Source organism: Panicum virgatum, chromosome 7K, assembly GCF_016808335.1.
Source record: "Panicum virgatum strain AP13 chromosome 7K, P.virgatum_v5, whole genome shotgun sequence".
In the NCBI taxonomy this organism is placed as follows: Eukaryota; Viridiplantae; Streptophyta; class Magnoliopsida; order Poales; family Poaceae; genus Panicum; species Panicum virgatum.
Genome location: NC_053142.1, coordinates 48,773,837 through 48,795,861, shown reverse-complemented (window position 1 = coordinate 48,795,861; position 22,025 = coordinate 48,773,837). Strand labels below are relative to the sequence as shown.

At 45.5% G+C, this 22,025-nt stretch overlaps 2 pseudogenes; one reads left to right on the top strand and one right to left on the bottom strand.

Moving 5' to 3' along the window:
* Positions 1–1,258: 1,258 nt before the first annotated feature.
* LOC120640357 lies at positions 1,259–7,299 on the top strand (annotated as a pseudogene).
* Positions 7,300–10,958: 3,659 nt separating this feature from the next.
* LOC120640356 lies at positions 10,959–15,096 on the bottom strand (annotated as a pseudogene).
* Positions 15,097–22,025: the final 6,929 nt, after the last annotated feature.

Here is a 22,025-nt window from a genome sequence, read left to right as displayed (position 1 = left end):
GCCCTGTAATGTACATAAGTCTTCATTTTGTCATTTCTACCCCTACATAATGGAAAAGGGGCTCTAGCCTAGGTGACAAGCCTATACTCCCTCAGTTTACAAATATAAACATTTCCCCTAGCCTACACATATAAGCATTTCTAGGTTATTCTAAGTCAAATATGTTAATTTTTCAACATGAATAATAAAAAAATTATAAAGATCAACGTAAAATATGATATTATCAAATTCATCATGAAATCAACTATCAATAATATGCAGCTCTTTTTTATTTAAAATTACATCTTTTATACATATTCTTATAGAAATGTCATATTGAAAATCGTGTCAATATTCAAGATGGGAGCCTAGGGTAGTAAAGTATATGCTGGGATCATACGTATATATACAACCGTCAATGCCGCATGACCTTGTTTGCTTGATCACGAGCAAGAAGCTAGATTGAGGATTGGTGGAAATCTTCCCTCATCAATTTACCGAAGGCCGAGCGCAGGGTTGCGGCTGCTTTGCTCATGTACACGGTATGGGACACCTGGAAGGAGAGAAATCGAATGATTTTCCAAGGAGTCCTGGTGCCGCCTAAGCAGATTTTCATTTTTATCAAGGAGGAGATTGGAATGATTTTCCAAGGAGTCCTGGTGCCGCCTAAGCAGATTTTCATTTTTATCAAGGAGGAGATTGGCCTGTGACAAGCGGCCTTGAGAGTACTAGGGGTACCCTTGTTTGAGTCCTTCTGTTTTATGTGAAAACAAAAAAACTCAACCTGTGGGGTACAAGGCCGCCCCATGGTATTGTGTTGTAGGAAAAAGACATCCTCACATAGATCGAGAAAACTCCCGAACCTCCACCCCACCCATACACACCGCAGCCCTTGTGAGGCTGGATCTGCCTTAGACCTGTGCTTTGGAGTGGGATTTCAATGCACAGATAAACTGCGCCGGCACCGCAGCCCTTGTGAGGCTGAACCTAACTTAGACCTGTGTTTTGGAGTGGGACGGGCGAAGAATTTTTTTTTAACGTGCAGATAAACTACGCCACCGCCAACAAATTCACCCCGACAGGGGATTGAACCTGGGCCGGTCAGGTGCCAAATGGCTAACAGACCAACTGGTCTACTGATGCTAGGCTCCTTGTATTTTATGTAATATCTAGCACTTCGTATGAAATTTTGCTTCTCCCTCCTATATGATTCGGCAGCGGTCCTACCGTTTGTTAAAAAAAAGAGCAACAAGCTAAGCAGCCATCAATCATGAGCTTAATGTCCAGCCATGTCCTCGTCCTCCTATCTCTGCCTCTGTTCCTTCTCGGAACAGCAGCCGCCACCGGCATCACCGACATGTTGGATCCCGGCTGCAACATCATTGACGGCGAGACGCTCATCTCGGCCAATGGGTCGTTCACTCTGGGCTTCTTCTCTCCCGGCGTGACCACCCGGAGGTACGATGGGATCTGGTTCTCCGTATCGGAGACCACCGTGTGCTGGGTGGCCAACCGGGAACGGCCTCTCAATGACACTTCCGGCCTGCTGGTGCTCAGCGACACCGGGAGTCTTGTCATCCTAGACGGCTCTGGGCAGGTCATTTGGTCCTCGAACTCAGCCAGTGCCACTTGGGCGGTGGCGCAGCTGCTGGAGTCCGGCAACCTGGTTGTCTACGACGACTTGCTGCCTGGCATGAAGACCGGCAAGAACCTGTGGACCGGAGCAGGGCCGGTCCTGAAAATATAGGGGCCCGGGGCGAAAGGAAAATATGGACCCCTCTAATAGTAGTAATAATCTAGATAAATATTCAATATGCATATTAAATATATTTATATATTTTTTTAAATTTTTCTTTTACTATTTTTAGATGCGAAGTTGTTGATGACTATGACTATGCTGAAAATTTAATAAAATTATAAGTAATTGGAAGCTACTATCTGGCAGCTTAGCACAAAGCTGTAATGTTAGATAAATTTACAGAAATATTATTGCTTACTAGCAAAGACTCTGAAAATGATCGGGTGCTTTAGCCTAAGAGGGGAAGGGAGTGAATTAGGCACAATTAAAATCTTAACCTATGGCTCCAACTAGTTTGCACAAAACTTAAACTAAAATAAGCTATCTAGATGTACAACTACGGTTCACCTTAGTGTGAAACCCTCATCCCAAAAGAGTTTTGCAATCTATAACCAATCCTAACAAGATACTACACTAAGAAAGTAAAGGCACACAAGTTGCAATATGAAATACGGAAGCTTAAAGGGAGGGATGAGAGGAAGCGAACTCTCGACACGAGGATTTATCCCGTGGTTCGGTTTGCCACAAAGGCGCCCCTACGTCCACGTTGTTGAAGCACTCACTAAGAGTATCGCTTCCCGGCAATCAAGTCTCTTCCGTGAACACAATCACAGTCACCTTGATCCCGATCTTCACTAAGGGAGATTGCCCACGAAGGAGGGGTCTTTGTCCCCCGCACAATATCGTCGACGCCGCTCCACACCAAGCCGGAGGGTCGTTGACTTGCCGGCGAGCCACCAATTGCTCCAAGGGGCCGGCGCACCGTAATACAAGTGTGGTTCACTCTAGAACCAGCCACAAGGATCTCAACCTTGCTTGTTCACTCACTCAAGAGCTAATCTAGCACTCACACTTTACAAAGCTAGTGCTAAAACCTAAGGATATGATCAATGAGCTCTTGTATGGCTTGGAGGTGTTCTTGGGTGTGTATGAGATGTCTTGGGACTCCAGCAAACTCAAAATAGCCGGGGTGAGGCGTATATATAGGCCACCAACTCAAGAGATCCGTTACTAGCCGTTGGCCAGTTTTCTGCGTAGGCATCGGAACTTCCGGTGCATAGGGCATCGGTTCTTCCGGTCACTCTGTGCTCTGAAGTAGCCGTTGGCATCTCTGACACTGCTGCAGCAACTTCAGGGACCATCGGATGAACCGATGCCATAGCGTCGGAACTTCCGGTGATATTTGATCTTCATATAGCCGTTACACCTTGCTGACGTCATTGCACCGATGCATTGCTCCGATGGCCATCGGTTCATCCGGTGCTGAAGGCTTGGCTGCTGCACGCTTGACATCGTCTCTGGAACATGGTACATCGATTTCACCGATGCCTCTGAATGGACCGTCGGTTCAACCGGTGCTGCACTCTTTCTTCAGTTGATCTTCCCTTGATCTATAGAGGCGCTCAGACTTGCACCGATGACAAGGCGTCGGATCTTCCGACAACCATCAGATGCACCGATGCTCATGCATCGGTTAAACCGGTGCCTCTGTTTTCTGCCGAACTCGTCCAATGCATCGCAGCGATCAATTGGATCCTTCAAATTTATTCTATTTCTGGATTTCCACTATGCTTTTACATCTCTACGGCGGATTGGACTTGTCATCTTGATGGTGGATTGGACTTGGCGTCTCGACGATAGATTGGACATTGCGTCTTGACGATGAATTAGACATGTTGACTCATATTCATGGGACCTGAAAACTCCTACAAGTGTGATCTCACAAACTCATTAGTCCCATTGATTATGTTGTCACTTAATCACAAATCCAAATATCATCTATCCATCGCAGATGTCTAATAAATCAATTACTATTATCTATCTACTGGAATGAACACACAATATTGTTCTGAATATCATTAATAAATCAAAGATGAAACATCTATTCGTTAAGATCCTGTGACGGTCAAATCGGAAATGCTACCTTCTCTTTTCCGGTTGCTGCCATGATTGCTGGCTTGCTTTGCTGGCTGCCTGGTTCATGCGGCCCTGGCCTCTGGCTGGTATTGGTCAGTTCTCTGCTTGAATCGGCGACGGGGAGACTGAAACACCGTGATGGACGCGCTCTGGCAGCATGCAACATTGCAGCAAGGGCCCAGTTTGACAATTCACGAGCGGTCGCACCTCTCGCGTAGCGGCGTAGGCCATCGAAAAAGGAGAGACGATTCAGGAGATGCATGGATGGGCGCATTGCGGCGTTTGTTTCGCTTGGGAGGTTGGGGCCAGCGTTGTTTCCTTCGTTCACGGAGTATGTGCCGCGCTGCATACTGCTACTGCATACATCTTGATCTGAGTCTGAGGGCCTATAGTTTTGGGGGCCCGGGGCGGGCGTCCATCTTGACCCCCCCCCCCCCCCCCCCCCCCCCCCCCCAGGGCCGGGCCTGGACCGGAGCCGAGTGGTATCTCACGTCGTGGCGATCGGCAGACGACCCGGGCCCGGGGTTCAACCGGCGAGGGACGGAGAACGTCGTGTGGTGCGGCGGCGCGAAGAAGTACCGCACGGGGCCGTTGAACGGCCTCTGGTTCAACGGCGTCCCCTAGAAGCCGTCGTACGCGGACATGTTCGCGTACCAGCTGACGGTGAGCTCCGGCGAGATCACCTACGGCTACGGCGCCAAGGTCGGGGCGCCCTTTTGTCACGCGTCGTGTTCTCCGAGGACGGCGCCGTCCAGCGCATGGTTTGGGACCCCAGCAGCCGGGCGTGGAAGACCTTCCATAGCGCGCCGCGGGACGTGTGTGATGCGTACGCCAGGTGCGGGCCGTTCGGCCTGTGCAACGTCGACGCGGCGTCCACGTCGTTCTGCGGCTGCGCTGAGGGGTTCAGACCCGCGTCGCCGGCGGAGTGGCGCATGAGGGAGGCCTCGGGCGGGTGCCGGCGTGCCGTGCCCTTGGACTGCGGCGGCAACGGACGACGACGACGGACAGCTTCGTGGTCGTGCGGAGCGTGAAGCTCCCCGACCCGCTGAACGCGTCGGTGGACACGGGCATCGCGGTGGAGGACAGGAGGAGTGCAGGGAGAGGTGCCTCGCCGACTGTTCGTGCGTGGCCTACGCCGCCGCGGACATCCGAGGAGGTGGCGGTGCTGGACACATGACGTTGTCGACATCCGGTACGTGGACAAAGGGCAGGACCTCTACCTTAGGCTCGCCAAGTCTGAATCTGAACTAGGTATGTCCGAGTGAACAGTACTCAAGTGTGTTGACATTTTTCTTCCTGGAAAACTTCAGTTCTGGCAACTGAAATCTGCATCTGTCAACTCTCCTTAGAGGATGATGCCAGGGCCAACAAGAGGATCGGAGCAATGCCGTCATCGCAGCCATATCTGTTGTGTGCGCCGCCATTGTGGCCATTTTTGTTGCTCTAGCCTTCATTATCTGCAGGAACCCATCGTCTACCGAAGTCAACCTCACTTGATTGGGCCGGACCTATATATGCTGACTCTTGATCTCGGCGTTTTTTCATTTTTTCATTTTTTCAATTCTTTTTTTTCAGAAAAATATGGTCAAAACAAACAATTACAAAATTAGTATCCTGACGCCCTGCCTGTGGGCGCCAGGTAGCCTGGCGCCCAACCAATGGGCGCCAGGGTCCCTAGGGACCCCGATATGAGAAAAAAGTTTTACGAACAGGTCCTTGGGGATCCTGGCGCCCCACCAGCGGGCGCCAGGTCCCCTGTGCGTATATAAACTCTCTCCTCCCCCATCCATCACCCACAAAGTCCAGAAAAAAGAGAGAGTCTGAAGCGGCGAAACCCTGCTGGTTTTTTTGCGGGGTCAGCAGGTAAATAAATTATCTTTTCTTAGTAGTTGAATTATGTAAATTGACATTATATTTGGATGGTAAATTAGATACATTATGTTTAGATAAAATCAAATATTAGTTTATTTTAGTTAATTTAGATTATAGTTTATTAGTTAAATATTAGTAAATAGGTTTTTAGTAATAGGTTATTTTAGAGTGTAGATTATTAGTAAATAGATTATTTTAAATTATAGGTAATAGTAAATAGATTATAGGTTATTAGTAAATAGATTATAGTTATTTTAGATTAGAGTTTATTAGGTTGTTAGTTATTTTATTATAGGTTTTTAAATTATTCTAGAATAATATTTAGTAATGCACTTTATCTGTTATTAACAGATATGTCTAGTAAAGTGCAATCCAAGACGCACACGTTCCACCTCCCATGCGGGGAGATGGCACCGACACTACAGGATATTTCTTTCCTACTTGGTCTACCACTAGTTGGGGAGGCTGTAGGACCCCACGTGATTCCGAGAACATGGATGCACGACCTACAAGTATGGTTCGCGGATGTGGACCTCAAGGATGAGTTTAGGCCAATCCTTCCGCATGCCATGTCCGCATGTGGACCATCGAAGAAGTGGATCTTGCAGTTCCAGGTTACTTGACCACATCCACCTCAATATGTTATACTTAACAATTACATTTTTATATTGTTTTACTTACCGATTGTTTCATTCATGTAGGCGCATATGTTGCAGGATGATGCTGACGAGGATAGTGTGTCCCGATCGCTAGAGGCGTATCTGCTGTGGCTCTTTGGCTACATTATGTTCAACAACGGCCATGGCAACTCCATCAACAAGATCCTCATTCACTATGCATAGGAGATTGCTGATTCTGACCTAGAGAAGGACCTGACGTTATATAGCTGGGGCTCTGCAGTTCTTGCAGCCGCGTACTATGGACTATGTGAGAGCTGCATGAAGAGCGAGAAAAACGGGATCCTCACGGGATGCCCACTTCTACTACAGTTGTGGTCATACGAGAGGTTGGGCCGTTTCTGGAAAGATGACCCGTTTCTGAAAAAAACATTAGAAAGGCTTTGTTAAAGCTGAATGCTTCTTCAGGTTTTAACGCATGTCCATCTGGAGAGGTTTTCACCGCACAAGCTCTGAGGGGCCTTTTGAATGAGTATCATGAAAAGTACAGAAGGATATGTGCTATTGCTGAACTTCCTTATAGCGGATTTTCTAGGATGGAATACAAGATTATGATGTTACCCCCTGACTATGAGAAATATGTGCAGGTATGGTGTCTTTAAGTAATGTCTCTGCTACTTTTGGTTTTAGAAATCATGATATTTATGTTGCACTCTATTGATGTAGGAATATCCGGAGGATGATGAGTTGATAAACAAGTATATCCCTAATTTTATACCTATGTACGTGATGTTCGGTGGTGGTGTAATGCCTGGATGTTCGAGAGGAACACGAGGGAGACGCAAAGTTGTTCATGGTAGATCTCATATGTGTGAGCCAGAAGATGGGAGCCATGCCGGGTCATCCAGTGGTAGTGCAAATGGAGGCACCGTGCGAGAAGTCAAGTTTGATGATGACGATGATGACGCTTTCATACCAATGCCCCCTCCGCGCAGGCATCCGTCACTGGAGAATCCTGATGATTACAAACGCGAAGATTTATTTGAACCACTCCCACCTTCTACCGTTTTCCCACCGTTCAGCCCACCACATCCACCTCACTACCGTTTTCTTTAGTTGGGCAAGCCTATCTATACTTATCTGTGCCAAATTTATATATGCTTCATGTGTTGTGTAATCTTTAATCAGATTGATGGCCATCTATTCCAAGTTTATATATGCTTAATGTTGTCTAAATATTTTAATTACGAGGTTTTGGGATCCTGGCGCCCTTTCGGGGGCGCCTGGTCCTAGCGCCCATGGGAGGGGCGCCAGGTCCTGGCGCCCATAGGGGGTGCTAGGGACTGATTCGCAAAGATTTTTATAATTTTTTTCACATCGGGATCCTGGCGCCTAGTGGTGGGGCGCCATGCTACCTGGCGCCCACTAACAGAGCGCCAGGTAGCCAATTTTGTAATTGTTTATTTTGACCGTGTTTTTCTGGGAAAAAAGAATAAAAAATGAAAAAAATGAAAAAACGCCCTTGATCTCCGTGGGCCTAGCTAGGTTCTCGTCCGGCCCGGCTGAAGAAAGGTCGGCCCAGCAAATAATCTCCCGCCTTTCTAAAAAAAGAGGAAATAATCTCCCGCCTCTCTAAACCAACCAAGAATGCACATAACAACAGCAAATATATATTTGGGTTAATTGCTTCATTTTATTCTCATTCTGTGATATTGAAGAGAATGATAATGGTCTGCTTTATTTGTGAAAAAGAGGAAAATTATCTGCTTTACAAAATTCTGAGCCAGTATGATTACACACAAAGAAAGGAAGGAAAACAAATGCTATACAAGGAACAAAAGGAACTCACAAAACTGTTATAAAAAGAAATCATAAAACAATGGAAACCCTGCCACACAATGATGAAACTAGGGTACACAAACTAAAATGATTTTCTTTTGAAAATATCCAAACCGAAAAGGAATAAATAGATGCAGTTCACAAATCATAAATTTACCCATAGCTATTCTCACGCCTTTCCTGCAGAATTTGCCTTGAACTTGCTACGAGAGGTTGCCTCGCAGAGAGAAGGCTTGGTCGTCATGCCATCGAACACCGGTCAGTATGATTACACACAAAGAAAGGAAGAAAAACAAATGCTATACAAGGAACAAAAGGAACTCACAAAACTGTTATAAAAAAATCACAAAACAATGGAAACCCTGCCACACAATGATGAAACTAGGGCACACAAACTAAAATGATTTTATTTTGAAAATATCCAAACCGAAAAGGAATAAATGGATGCAGTTCACAAATCATAAATTTACCTATAGCTATTCTCACCCCTTTCCTGCAGAATTTGCCTTGAACTTGCTACGAGAGGTTGCCTCGCAGAGAGAAGAAGGCTCGGTCGTCATGCCGTCAAACACAGGTCAGTATGATTACACACAAAGAAAGGAAGAAAAACAAATGCTATACAAGGAACAAAAGGAACTCACAAAACTGTTATAAAAAAAATCACAAAACAATGGAAACCCTGCCACACAATGATGAAACTAGGGTACACAAACTAAAATATTTTTTTTTGAAAATATCCAAACCGAAAAGGAACAAATGGATGCAGTTCACAAATCATAAATTTACCCATAGCTATTCTCACGCCTTTCCTGCAGAATTTGCTACGAGAGGTTGCCTCGCGGAGAGAAGAAGGCTCGGTCGTCATGCCGTTGAACACCAGTCGTTTAGGCGCACGGATCTGTGAGCTGCTGTTGTTGAGCATTGTGACAACTGCATACATGATAGGCCTGTCGTTGGGCGATTGTTGCACGCAGAGAAGGCCTATCTGCACGCATCTGTCCAGTTCAAACAGGAGCTCAGGCTCTGGCTGGGCCACCGGCTGAATCCAGAAGCTCAGTGATCCTATGCTCATTCCAAGATTCCCAGTCCTGTAAAGCGTTAAACAAATTTGATATGCTTGTTCCAGAAATGAAAAACGCCATCAGCGTTAGACACCATGATTTCTCTGTCAGTAGTGTGCTCACATCAGAAAGGAGCGTCAAAGGATCGACGTTCAAGAAGGAGGGGTTGAATTATAATTTTTTTAAATTTCTGTTAAATTCTTAACCTAGCACTAGTGTTGCCCAATCTAACAAATTTATTCCTATCAACTAGAGTACACTGACAATAGAACCTTAAGTCAGTAAACACACTAACATGTTCATTTTGCCTAGTTGAGATCACACTAGCAAAAGAACACCATAGTCAAAAGATCACACTAGCATGTAAGTGATCTAGTCATGGAACAAGTAAGCAAAAGCAAGAACAAATACAAACAAATTGAAATGCTAGAATGTAAGTGCAAGAAACACGAGACAACTGGATTTTTTCCGTGGTCGAGGAGTTGACGCTCTCCCTAGTCCACGTTGGAGCACCCACTAAGAGTTTTGCTCCCTTGCCCCATAAAGAAGTAAGACTTCACTAAGAATGCTCCTTTTTTATCTCTGTAACGGCGAGCTTCACAGCATGTACAATCTTCTCTTTTCGGGGCTCCTACAAATTCCAAGAGTTTAACAAGAACCTCCCGATCACCAAGACCGTTGAATACCATCAAGCACCAAGAGTAACAAGCTTTCAAATCTCCACTTGACCCACACTAAGCTGGCCCTAAGCTCAAGCACGCTTGCTACACTCAAATGGATGATTTCTTTTGGTTTGGATCAACTTTCAAGCTCTAGATCTTCATCTCATGGCTCAAACACTCTTCACCTTTGCTTTTAGGTGGCCTCAGGTCGTCAATGTGTCAAATGAGTCATAAATGAGTTAGGGGGTCAGCTTATATAGAGTAGAGAAGCCCCCATAGTTGGTACAAGCCCATTGCACAAAAGTTGTGGGCATCAGTTAAACCGAGGGGGGCATTGGTTAAACCAGTCTCTCTAAGTCCAAATAGTAGCCGTTGGAAATCTGACACAGTGTGCAGGCTTGCGTCATTGAACCGATGCATGCTTCGTTGGTGCATCGGTTAAACCGGTGCGGAAGGAAGTTCTGCTTCCACCAAAAACATGCTCTCTGAGTAATAGTACATTGATTGCACTGATGCTTGTGTGAACACCATCAGTTAAACCGGTGATGAAGCCAATTTTGTTTCCAGAAAATATGCTCTCTATGTGATAGTATGGTAAATACACCGATGCTTGTATTTGGATCATCGGTTAAACCGGTGCTGAAGAGATTCTTGACTTGGTTCCATTTTGCACTGAGAATTACACCGATGAATGGGCGTCGGTGTAACCTGTGACCATCGGATGAACCGATGTAGCGGCATTGGTTTGACCGGTGCAGTTGATTTTTTCTGTTTCTGCACAAATGACTTTGATTTGATTTCTTCTTTGAGTTTTTCTTCTTCCAAGGGATGTTTTGACTTCTTGGAGCTATATTGGATTGAGTTTAAGCAAGTTTGCTAGATTTCTAAAGCTAACTCCATCTAGGTCAAGCAACTAACTCAAGAGCTCCCCTTAATAGTACGATCAAGAACTAAAAAACTATAAAATTTTAACTAAATCAAATGTCCTTCATCTCCTTGTGACACTTGATACTAGAAAGATCCTTAATCTTCATAAATGAGTCCTTGTCACGTAAAAACATTTAATTTGAGGGGTCTCCTTTCATATGAATACTTAACTTGTAAATGATATTTCCTTCAAAACACACGTTAGTCACATACGGTTGTCATTAATCACTGAAACTTATCATATGCATCTATCGGTCTAGATGCACTTCGGAGCGTTAGTGCGTTCCTATTCTTTCGGCCACTGACTCTCCAGCATGATAACTCCAAAGCTGTACACATCGCACTTGAGCGTTAAATACCGTTCCATTATGTATTCTGGAGCTGTGTATCCCCTTCGGTAAAAAAAGAAAACAATTCAATATCAAAGGCTTAACAGTAAAGGATTCGCACTGGTAAGAAAAAGCCTACTAAAATTCTTCGTTGGTGTATAATGTGAAAATATACACAAAGAATAAACTAAATAAAGTGATGCCAATGATAGTGACAAAATGAGGCCACGCACCAGCACCACTCTGTCTCCTTCGGAATTAAGCTATAATAAGACAACTAAAAAGGAGAGAGTTCTGGTTTTGACGATCATACACTGTTTGCACTAGTGTTGGATCTGTCTGGTCAACAACAAAGAGTTTTGCGGTGCCAAAGTCTACGATCTTAGGCCTCCAATTGTCATCCAGAAGAATATTGAGGAATGAGCAGTACTCACTCCTGGCTGTGATGAGTGAATTGTCAACCGTGCGGTGTGATCGTGTGCTTGGTCTTTGGTTGTAGGTACACGGGCGTCAAGTGTCGACGGAGAGTTGCCGTGGAGGAGCTCAGGCCAGGCGGCAGCTGTAGCGTCCACTCCTGGATCGAGGGCGCAAGCAGCGACGGATGACGGGTTTCTTGGTTTGCGCCACAAAATCAAGCAGGCGGACGGCGGTTGAAGACGCCAAGTCGTGGAGGCACGGGCGTCGGTCTCGGGACTGGCGGAGGAACGGGCGTCGACGACGTCTAGGGCCTCGCTGCGGGCGAGGAGGTGACGGGCGTCGGGCGGCGCCTAGGGCCGTCAGAAGGCTGAGGCGGGAACGACGTCTAGGGCCACGGCGTGGAGGCGGGAATCTTCTCGCGCGTGGAGTTTTGGCTGTTTTTTTCAAAACCGGCCACCTACCCGGGTTTCGCGGACCCTCCAAAACCGCGAATCGGATCTTCATCAACATGGCGGCATCGCGGAGAAGACTTTATTTCGAAGAAAGAACCTCAACCGTCAGATGAAATCGTGTTAAGTTCATCACTTGTGTGCTGGAATTTCGTCCTCCCCTTTCTCCCTTTTCAAGGTTTGCGTTTTGGGCTTGAATTCTCCTCTTTTGGTGTGTTTTGTGTTTGGAGGAGTCAAGGCCTTGGATTCGTGTTTTGCTAAACTCGTTGTGACAATTCTTATCCATCTAGCCTAGTGCCAAACCCCCTGAAATCGCGAGTTCTCACAAATTGGAGTTTTTCACGTTCTTGAGAAAACCCCAATCCTCCTTGATCATCCCTCGAATTCTCAAGTTCCTTTGATCTTTTGGGAGAGATCTCTTGGGGATATGTTCACAGGACAGTTGTGAATGTATCCTTCAAGTTTCGTTGGATTTGGACATCGTTTGCTCAAGATTCATCTTTTGGAGGTTGAATTTCAGGCTATCTGGGAAGGACTGGTCTGACCGGTGCCCTGAACTGGTCTGACCGTTGGGCTGCTGGCTGACTGTTTTTTGCTAGTTTTTCGTGTTTGCTTCCGCAATATCTTCCGCTTAGTTTCCTAGGGCGTTCTGCAAAGAGATAGCTAGTCCATAGTTATTCTCTCATATCTTAGGTTTGAGGGTTTGTGGTGATTTTCGGGATAAAAGCCGACGGATCGATTTCGAAAGAAATTTTGATCGGCTCACATTCACCCCCCTCTGGTCGCCTTTTCGGTCCCTCAAATATTGGACGGTTTTAGATCTCTGTGGATCACTTCCTCGTTTAGTCCATGAAGATAAGCAACACCTTTTGCAACCCCTCGAATTATTTCCAGCCTACGCTCCCAGTTCAGCAAAGCACGAAGTTTGGGCTCTTCACCTGTTAGTTCCGAAGCTAGCAGGTCAGAGAGAAGATCATGATCATACACATACTAACGTACACTCTATGTATTATGATGTACCAAATATGTAGAGGTCCAAACTCTTGTTCTTCATGTACTCGTAGACTAATATCCGCCCATTCCCGCTTACAGTAAGAAAGGAGTTGAACAAGGTTGCCATGCTTGAGCTTGGACATGACTTCCACTTCTCTCATGAAAGCCTCACCACCTTCATCGACTAGAGGAGATTGTATGATCCTCTTCACAGCAACCTTTCTACCATCATGTATCATGTATGCGCCCCTGGGATATTACAACACAGACATATTATTAAACCGACTTCGAAGAGTCAAACATGTAATCACATTTTCAACTCAATAAAGAAAAATAAATTCATCATCATAGCAAAATGTCACAAAGAAATTCAAATTAAGATCATAAATCTGATGTTTTTAAAAGAAATTCTACGACAAATTAATAGCAGAGCCTAAAAATAATAAAAATAAAGGTAGCACACAAACCTCATATACAACTCCAAATCCTCCACGACCAATGATATTGCTCTCGGAAAAATACCCTGTTGCCTCCCTCAAAGTAAGCAGATCAACATAAGGGACAATCGGAGCAGGAGCAGAACTAGATGTGACACTGTGAGCAGGACTTTGCTGATGTTCAATACAAGGGAAACTGAGAGCACAACTACGAGCACCTGGAGCATCCAACGTGCTGTGGATATTAGCATATGCTGTATTAAAAATAAAACTTGAAACGATGAGTGAGAAAAAAAAAAGAAGAACAGGAAAGAAGAGACAACGTGACCATGGTTGCAATTTATTACCTGAAATTGTTGGTCCCTTGCGCCTCCTAATCACAGTTAGTACCAAAACAAGGACAATCACAACAACAACAGTGACGGATGCACCAACAACCGGCGCAGTAGGAAACGCCCGCGGCGCCGCGGGCGGCGGGAGCTCCGACTTGGCCAACCTCAGGTACAGATCCTGGCCGTGGTCGACGTACCGAAGATCAATGATTTCATCCGTCCACATGGCGCAGCCGCTGCGGACGTCGCCGCCCCTGATGTCGGCGGCGGCGCAGGCCACGCGCGAGCAGTTGGCGAGGCACCTCGCCCGGCACTCCTCCAGCGTGATGCTCCTGTCCACCGACACGTTGTGCGCGTCCGGAAGCTTCACCCCGGGCAGCAGCAAGAAACCATCCGTCGTAGTGGCCCCGTCGCCGCCGCAGTCCAGCTTCACGTTCCGGCGGCATCCACGCGAGGTGTCCCTCGAGTCCCACGCCGCCGGCGACGCGGGGCCGAACCCCCTGAGGCAGCTGCAGAACGACGTCGACGCGGCGCCGGCGTCGCACAGGCCGAACGCCCCGCACTTGCGGTAGGTGTCGCAGACGTCCCTGGGCCCCTGGAAGTAGGTCTGCCATGCCCCGGCGTTGGCGTCCCACACCAGGTGCCTGACCACGCCGGTGTCCAGCAGCACTACGTAGGTCAAGGGGCCGCCGGGTTTGACGATGTAGCTGCAGGTGGTCTCGTGCGGGCTCATCACCATCTCGTACTCCATCACGTCCGGGTACGTTAGCACCTCCGGGATGCCGCTGAACCACCTGCCGTTCCACGGGCCCGCGCGGTAGCTCTTGGCGTCGCCTTCCCACACGATGTTGTCAGGCAGCCCGCTGCTGGTGTCCAGCGCGCGACGGTAAGGCCCCGGCGACGGGTCGTCGGCGGAGCGTCACGACGTGAGGTGCCACTCGGCTCCGTTCCAGAAGTCCGTGCCCACCTTCATGCCGGAAAGCATGACGTTCGACGGGTAGTCGAACGACTGCCAGAGAATGGCGGCGGTGGTGCTGCGGCCTCGGTTGCGCAGCACTAGGTTGCCGGAGTTGAGTTGAGGAGCTGGGCCTCCACTGGGGACGAGGTGCTGGTGGAGTTGGACGACGACCACATCACGTGGCCGGAGCCGTCTAGCACGACAAGGCTCCCCGTGTCGCTGACCGCCAACACGCCGGAGTTGTCGTCGATAGGGCGGTCGCGGTTGGCCACCCAGCAGACGGCGTCGCGGGACACGGTGGACCAGATGCCGAGGTACCTCTTGGTTGACGCCCCAGGGGAGAAGAAACCCAAGGTGAACGTACCGTCGGCCGAGACGAGCGTGTCATTGTCAGTGATGTTGCGGCCCGTGCTGAACGTGTCGACGACATCCCCGGCGGTGAAGGCTCCGTGGGAAAGTAGCAAGAGCAAGAGCAGAAGGCTCACAAGGTGGATGATGGTTGCTTCCATGGTATACTGTGGGATGGCTCTTTTTCTTTTTTTTTTGATGAAACAGTGTGGGATGGCTCTTGCACGCATGGGCGTACGTCGAGACATGGATATACTTTGCAGTAGTAAAATTTGGGTGTAAATTAAGCATTTCAACTCAATTAGAGAGAAACATGCAAGCTAGCATTGGCCAAGGATCTGTCTACCTGTAACTCGTGCAATTTAAGACTCACCATCACTCGGGCAATATGTTGTACCCCAGCACCTGAATTTGGTTTCCAGAAAATTCGAGTGATGGACCCAAATCAATCACTTGAATATATAAACCACCCGATTAGAGATTAACGGCTCTTAAAAAACACATCATATATCCATTACAAAAAAATGGAACAAAAAAGCATGTATCAAAATAAAACATATATTACAGATTAACCTCAAAAAAGAAAATTACAATTTGATACTGAAAAAATTACAGTAGCCTTTGCCATGTAAAATTGGGTGTAAACAAGTGTAAAACAGTAAATGAATAGATGCTGAGGCCCAAATGAACAGTGAAAACATCCGCCCATCCTCAAAACGGAGGCAACCACGAAATAGGGGAGGTGTGGGAACTAAGGCAGGGGTTTAAGGCCCATAAAAAACAAAAACCCAGGCCCAAAAAAATGGCAGCCCATAAAAAAAGAGAAGTGCTGCACAAAAAGTGGAAAAAGGCACTAGGCAGACTTCCCAACTTGGCGTGCAAGAAAGCTCAAAGCCAGATCACCTCGAAGCCGATGGAATAGATCGGGGGAAGAACACCTCGAGGGCAGGGGCGCAAAAAAACCCAATGGAGAATAACCGAGTGGAGGATAGCTGGGGAAGAGTACATACCAACAATCAACAGTGTGGGGGTGCATCAACAAATTTCCAGGTGAAACACTTGATTGCTCTTTTCAGATTGCAAATTTCGTGATCATCCTGTGAAGGGCGCTGCAAGATTAGTATACAGACAAAAAGTTTTCATATCGTACCACACATGCACAAGATTAGATCAAAGAAAACTTTGAATATGCACGCCAACAAAATAGCAGCATTGAAAAATCCCCAGCATAATTGATATTTCGAGATGCTAATTTCTGTAGTGGGGGGGGGGGGGGCATAGACTATTAAATCTGGTACAAACATGCATTCTAGGATGGGCATATTGTAGACTAGACAAAAAGACATCTTAAGTTGCATACTTTACAGTTCAATTATGCTGAAAATACAGTAGACTTTAGCACAAAATTACAGTGGCCAAAAATTACAGTAGACTTAGCACAAATTACAGTGGAGTCAGTCATGTAAAAAAAGTGGAATGAAACTGTAAATACAATATATTTCATTGTAATGCATGCATTTGCTCATATGTTTCTGATTACCGAATGTTTCATACAAAAAATCTTTTCCAAAGAGAGAGACTCCACTACAGCCACTTTTTGAAAATGCAAAACTTTGAAAAAAACCATACTGAAAGTACATGCAGCTGCAAAATCCAAAATATGGAGGTACAAAAAAACTTGTAGATGGTGTTTTCCAACTTCAGATCACACAGTGAACATCCATATGCTGGTTATGTGTTTTTACAGTTCGATATATCTGAATTTACAGCTATGATGGTCATGTAAATACAATATATTCCATATGTAAAAACCAGAAAAGAAAATAGTGATTGATATATAAGTATATCCATATTCAGATACGAAAAAGTTATGATCCCTGAGCATAATTTAAGTATCTTTTTTGTATAGGGCGGACAAGATCAGCTAACACTGGAAAACCTGACAGAGAAAAAGGGATATGAATTATCGCTCGAGCAGCAGACCCAATTGCAGATGTCAAATTTACCAGCAAATCAACTTCTACAGGTGACTTGTGTGGTGTATAGTCAAAAAATAGAAACATATTTGTCGGTACCCCAGGACTGGGGTACCCCCTCTTGCTGTGTCCAGGCAAGGATCTTGTAGTTATCCTTAACTACATCCAAACAGCCGGACCCCTGCGGTCCGGAGTCCTGTTCTCCCAGCAGCGGCCCGGACCGTTCCACAGTTGGGAAAGGTCCGGAGACACCATGTGTCCCGGAAGAGGCAGGAATTCGTGCGCAAGCAGCCGGGGCTCCGGACCTCCCAAGGAGACCAGACCCCCGCAGGGTCCCGGACCCCTCATGGGGTCCCGGACCCCCTGTATAGTAACCGGACCCCTCACTAAGGGAAGAAATCGGCACCCCGCGTCGGGGTGGTCTGGGGATGCCACGTGTCTGCAAGATATGGCCGTTTGGGTTTCCTTACTAACGTTCACCCACCATTGCATTCATTGCGGTTGGTGGACGTCTGCATTGATATGACGGAAGCTGAGGCGTTCCATTGACCAGGGGACACTATTGATCGCGTATTACCAAGGCAGAGAAGCCGCTGGCGCCGCCCATACCGCATCTGCCAGCCTGCCGTGACAGATGGATACGACGGCTCGGCTTCGCTCATTATGACGCTACATAATAGCCTCACCAGGCCACGCCGCAAGCTACGCTACTCCAACGGGCGCCTAGCTGACGGGACAAGAAAAGACCCCCCTGAGTCAGAAGAGCAGCAGTGTGCATATCGGAGGAAAGATTCGCTACCACTGTAGCCACAGTCACGTTGGGCCCACCTGTCGGGGCACCAACATCCTATGTATCCGCTCCCCCTTGATCTATAAAAGGGGGGGGCGCCGCTAGAAAACCTCAGGCTGGGCAAGAACCAAGGCCAGCAGAGGATAGGTTCATACACACCACCAAGAACAATACATCTCCCAGTGGACGTAGGGTATTACGCTCCGGCGGCCCGAACCACTCTAAATCGTGTGTTCTTGAGTCCCTTTCTCAGCGTAGATCCAGCCCCATCGCCTAGTACTTCCCCGAGTACTCCCTCACTGGGAATAGGCGGATGCGTTCCGCCACCCGGCTGTGGGTACCCCTAGAGCCCCACAACAATATTGATTCAGGCTCAAGTCTGGAGGTCTTTTCGAAAAAAAACTGATGAATCAATTTTTGATATACAGATGATCAATTATGATGGGATGCCTGGATTCAATGATTACTTCAATACCATTATTTCTAACAGCTGCCCGGTGAGTGTGAAAAAAATATAGAAATGAAAAAGGATATTAACAGCACACGGAGCTTATGAAAAAAATATACACATGCACGTACACATGCACATATGTATGTATATACTGCACCAATTGAACCACAAAACTTGTGTTGCAGGGCGCATACACAGGGCTTCTGTTTGAGCAGATTAAAAACTCGCAAGAACAAGACATCGAACTGGAGACACAACAGATAGATTCAGGTTTGGTAGGCAAGCTCAACGCTGGATATAATTATGAGGTAAAAATGTTACATACTGCAGATCACAAAAACTATTGCTTATATGTATGTGTCCAGAAAAGGTATTAATTAATGTTATCCAAATTTGGGAGCAGGAATTTGCGGCTAAACATTGCCATCCTGAATTATGTCACGGTACCAACTTTTCAATGGGTTCAATGAGTGGAGGGCAAAAAAGTCAAGATAACGTGGGCTCACACACAGAGCAACATTGCGCAAACCTAGAGGTTAATATATATATGACATGAAAAAAATATTCATCTTTGCAGACATTTTTTTTAAAAAAGAAAGACATACCTTTTGCTGGGTACTGTGTCGGAAACTTATGACTTTGAGCGACATGAGGAAGCAATATTTGAAGATTCAGCAAACTGCCTGGTGGATATTGAAGCACAACAAAAGAAGGTAAAAAAATAAACAGATTGAAAAATGGGAAATGTGATGAAAAATAATACATAATCTGTATGATGCATGTTGCAAAAAAAGATTGGTCAGACACATTAAATCCCGCAAAATGAAAAATATTTTTAGATGACCCAAATATGTTACAATAACAAATAATCCCTCCCCCCTTTTGGGAAATGCAGGTTCTGTCTGGAGAAGATGAAACAGGCAATGACCACACTAACTGGAGAGAGGATATATTCCAAGGTATGCAGGTACAACAGGTACGCAGGGCAGAAAAAAATGCTAAAGCCACCCCCCCTCTCCCCACTCCACCCCGCTCATAGAAAACATGTATTAAAAAATATTGATTCACATATATCAGTTTGATTGAGGGGGGAGGGGGGAGGCCCTGCCAGTATATATGTATGTGCAAAATTTGAAGAAGCTATAATAATGCAGATTGAACCAATTGGAGGCGCTGCTGAAGAGGAATATTCAGAAGTTGCAACACCCACAGAATTACATACAGATGATGATGTCAATATAGGAAGCCAGGATCAAATTGAGGATTTTATTCGCTGTGAGCAGCAAGCAGCATCAGAGGGCAACAATGCAGATACAGATAGCAAATACACACCGCAGATTGGGATGGAATTCCAGGATAGGAATGATGCACATCATTTCTTCAGCTTTTACGGGTTCCTTGCTGGGTTTGGGGTAGTGACAACACACACTGTGAGAACTACAAGTAAAAAAAGGAATGGTGAGATTGTCAAAGTTGAAATGAAATGCCACCGCTATGGGAAAGAACCTAAGCAGCAAATCAAAGATTTGGAGCAGGGTGTTGAAGAACCAACTACTGAAAAAGGGGCAAAAAGAAAGACAAATGTTCAAGTTAGGACAGATTGCCCAGTTGTGATGGTAGTTAAGGAGATTAAAGGTATATGGAAAGTAATCAGGCTAGACCTGGACCACAACCATGAACTTAGTCCTGGTAACAGAGATCAACTATTCGGCGGGAGGAAGTACATGACAGATGCTGAGAAATCAATGATAAGGACATTGAATGACAATAATATACCAACCAGGAAAATGATAGCAATACTATCATATCTAAGGGGAGGGCTACTTGCGCTGCCATACAAAAATAAAGATGTATCAAACTTCAGGACTAAGATTAACAGAGAGATCACTGGTAATGACATGACGAAAGCCTTGGAGTACTTCCGGAATAGAAAATCTGAAGATCCTTCATTCTACTACAAATTTGATGTTGATGATAACATGAAGGTTAGAAACTTATTTTGGAGAGAGGGGTCTTCACTGAAATATTATGCAGAGTATGGGGATTGTGTTAGTTTTGACACTACATATATGACAAACAAATATAATCTTCCATTTGCACCATTTTGTGGAGTGACTGGGCATGGTCACACCTGCATGTTTGGGTGTGCATTCATGTCCGATGAGAAGATAGAAACATTTGTCTGGATTTTTGAAACATTTCTGGAATCAATGGGAGGGAAACACCCAAGATCGATAATCACAGATCAGGATAAAGCTATGCGAGCAGCTATAAAACAGGTGATGCCTGATGCAAGACACATGAATTGTTTCTTCCACATTAAATACAAGTGCTACAACAAGAACGGGCGTTGCTTTGCAGCAAAAGAAGGTTTGCAAGAAGAGTTTGAAGATGTAATCAACTACTCTTTAACAATACATGAATTTGAGCACCTCTGGCAGAAAATGATTGCAGATAAAGGCCTAGAGAACAACAAATATTTCACAAAGATGTGGGAAAAATAGAGAGAGGTTCATACCTGTGTACTTCAAGGATGACTTCTTTCCTTTCCTGCAAAGCACATCAAGAAGTGAGGGGACAAATGCAAGAGTGAAAGAGAATGTCGGGCCTACTTATAGTGTGATAAGTTTCTTAAAGGAATTCCAAAGGCTGGTGGACGCGACAAATATCAAAGAAGATATAGCAGACAACCAAAGCAGGGAGAAACGGCCTAAAGAATTGATGTATGGTTACAATGTGGAAAAGCAGGCTATTGAGTTATATAACAGGAATATATTTCAAAAATTCCAATACCAACTACAACAAACAGAAAGATTGAAGTATAAGGAAATAGAGGAAGGCAAATGCTTTGAGGTTTGGCCAAAAAATAACCAAATATATAAACCATATAGAATGAGGAAATATATTGTGCTGACCGATCTGACAAAAGGCAAAGAAGAATTCAGTTGTATTTGTGGCAAATTTAATAAGGATGGCATCCTATGTTCGCATATACTGAAAATTATAGTTGAGGAAGATATCAGTGAGATACCGGAGAAGTATATTATCAACCGTTGGAGGAAGAAGGACAGGAAAATGAACTTACCAATGCCAGAGATTGTTCCCAAGACGCATGAAATGTTAAGATACAACATACTTTCAAGAAAAGCTGCAATGTTAACCTCAAAAGGGTCAAAGATGGAGGAAACGATGGAATACCTGAAAGAAGAATTTGACAGATTAGACACAATGCTTGATTTGTTGCTATCTACAACAAATACAGGGGGTGAAGTGGGATCATTAAGTGTGCAAGGCAGTGGGACTGTGGGGCAAGGTAGCTTAGCAAACTTACTTGAACTTGCAGACCTCCATGACCCAGATCGGGTGAAGCAAAAAGGCAGACCAGCATTACCCACAAGGCTGAAGCCGCTTATAGAAGAGATAAGACGGAAAATGGCAAAAGAAGAAAAGAAGAAACAAAACAAAAAGAAAAATGCAGCAGGTAGGGGGTTGCGCAAAAAGATTTAGTTACATAATGCTAGGAAATCTATTTTGTATACATTTAAATACATCATAACCTGATTATGTTGGACAGGTTTGGATGATAAAAGCAAGAAGAACATGAGAGAGAGGGCGTCGGATGGGGCAGAAGGTGGAAAAATAAGGAAGAAAGATAATATAACGCCTCATATATAGAAAAACAAAACTGATGTTGCCTATAAATTTGTCTTTTACAGGTCAAAGTGGGAACCCAAAAAAGAAGGTAAAAAGAACACAGCAAGATACAGCACTAGGCGGCAGAAAGAAAAAGCTCATTGCAAAAAGAGAGTGACCAGCTGAGAAAGAAGAAAGATTGAAAAGGCCTTGGAGGGAATAAGAGAAAAGATGAAGGCA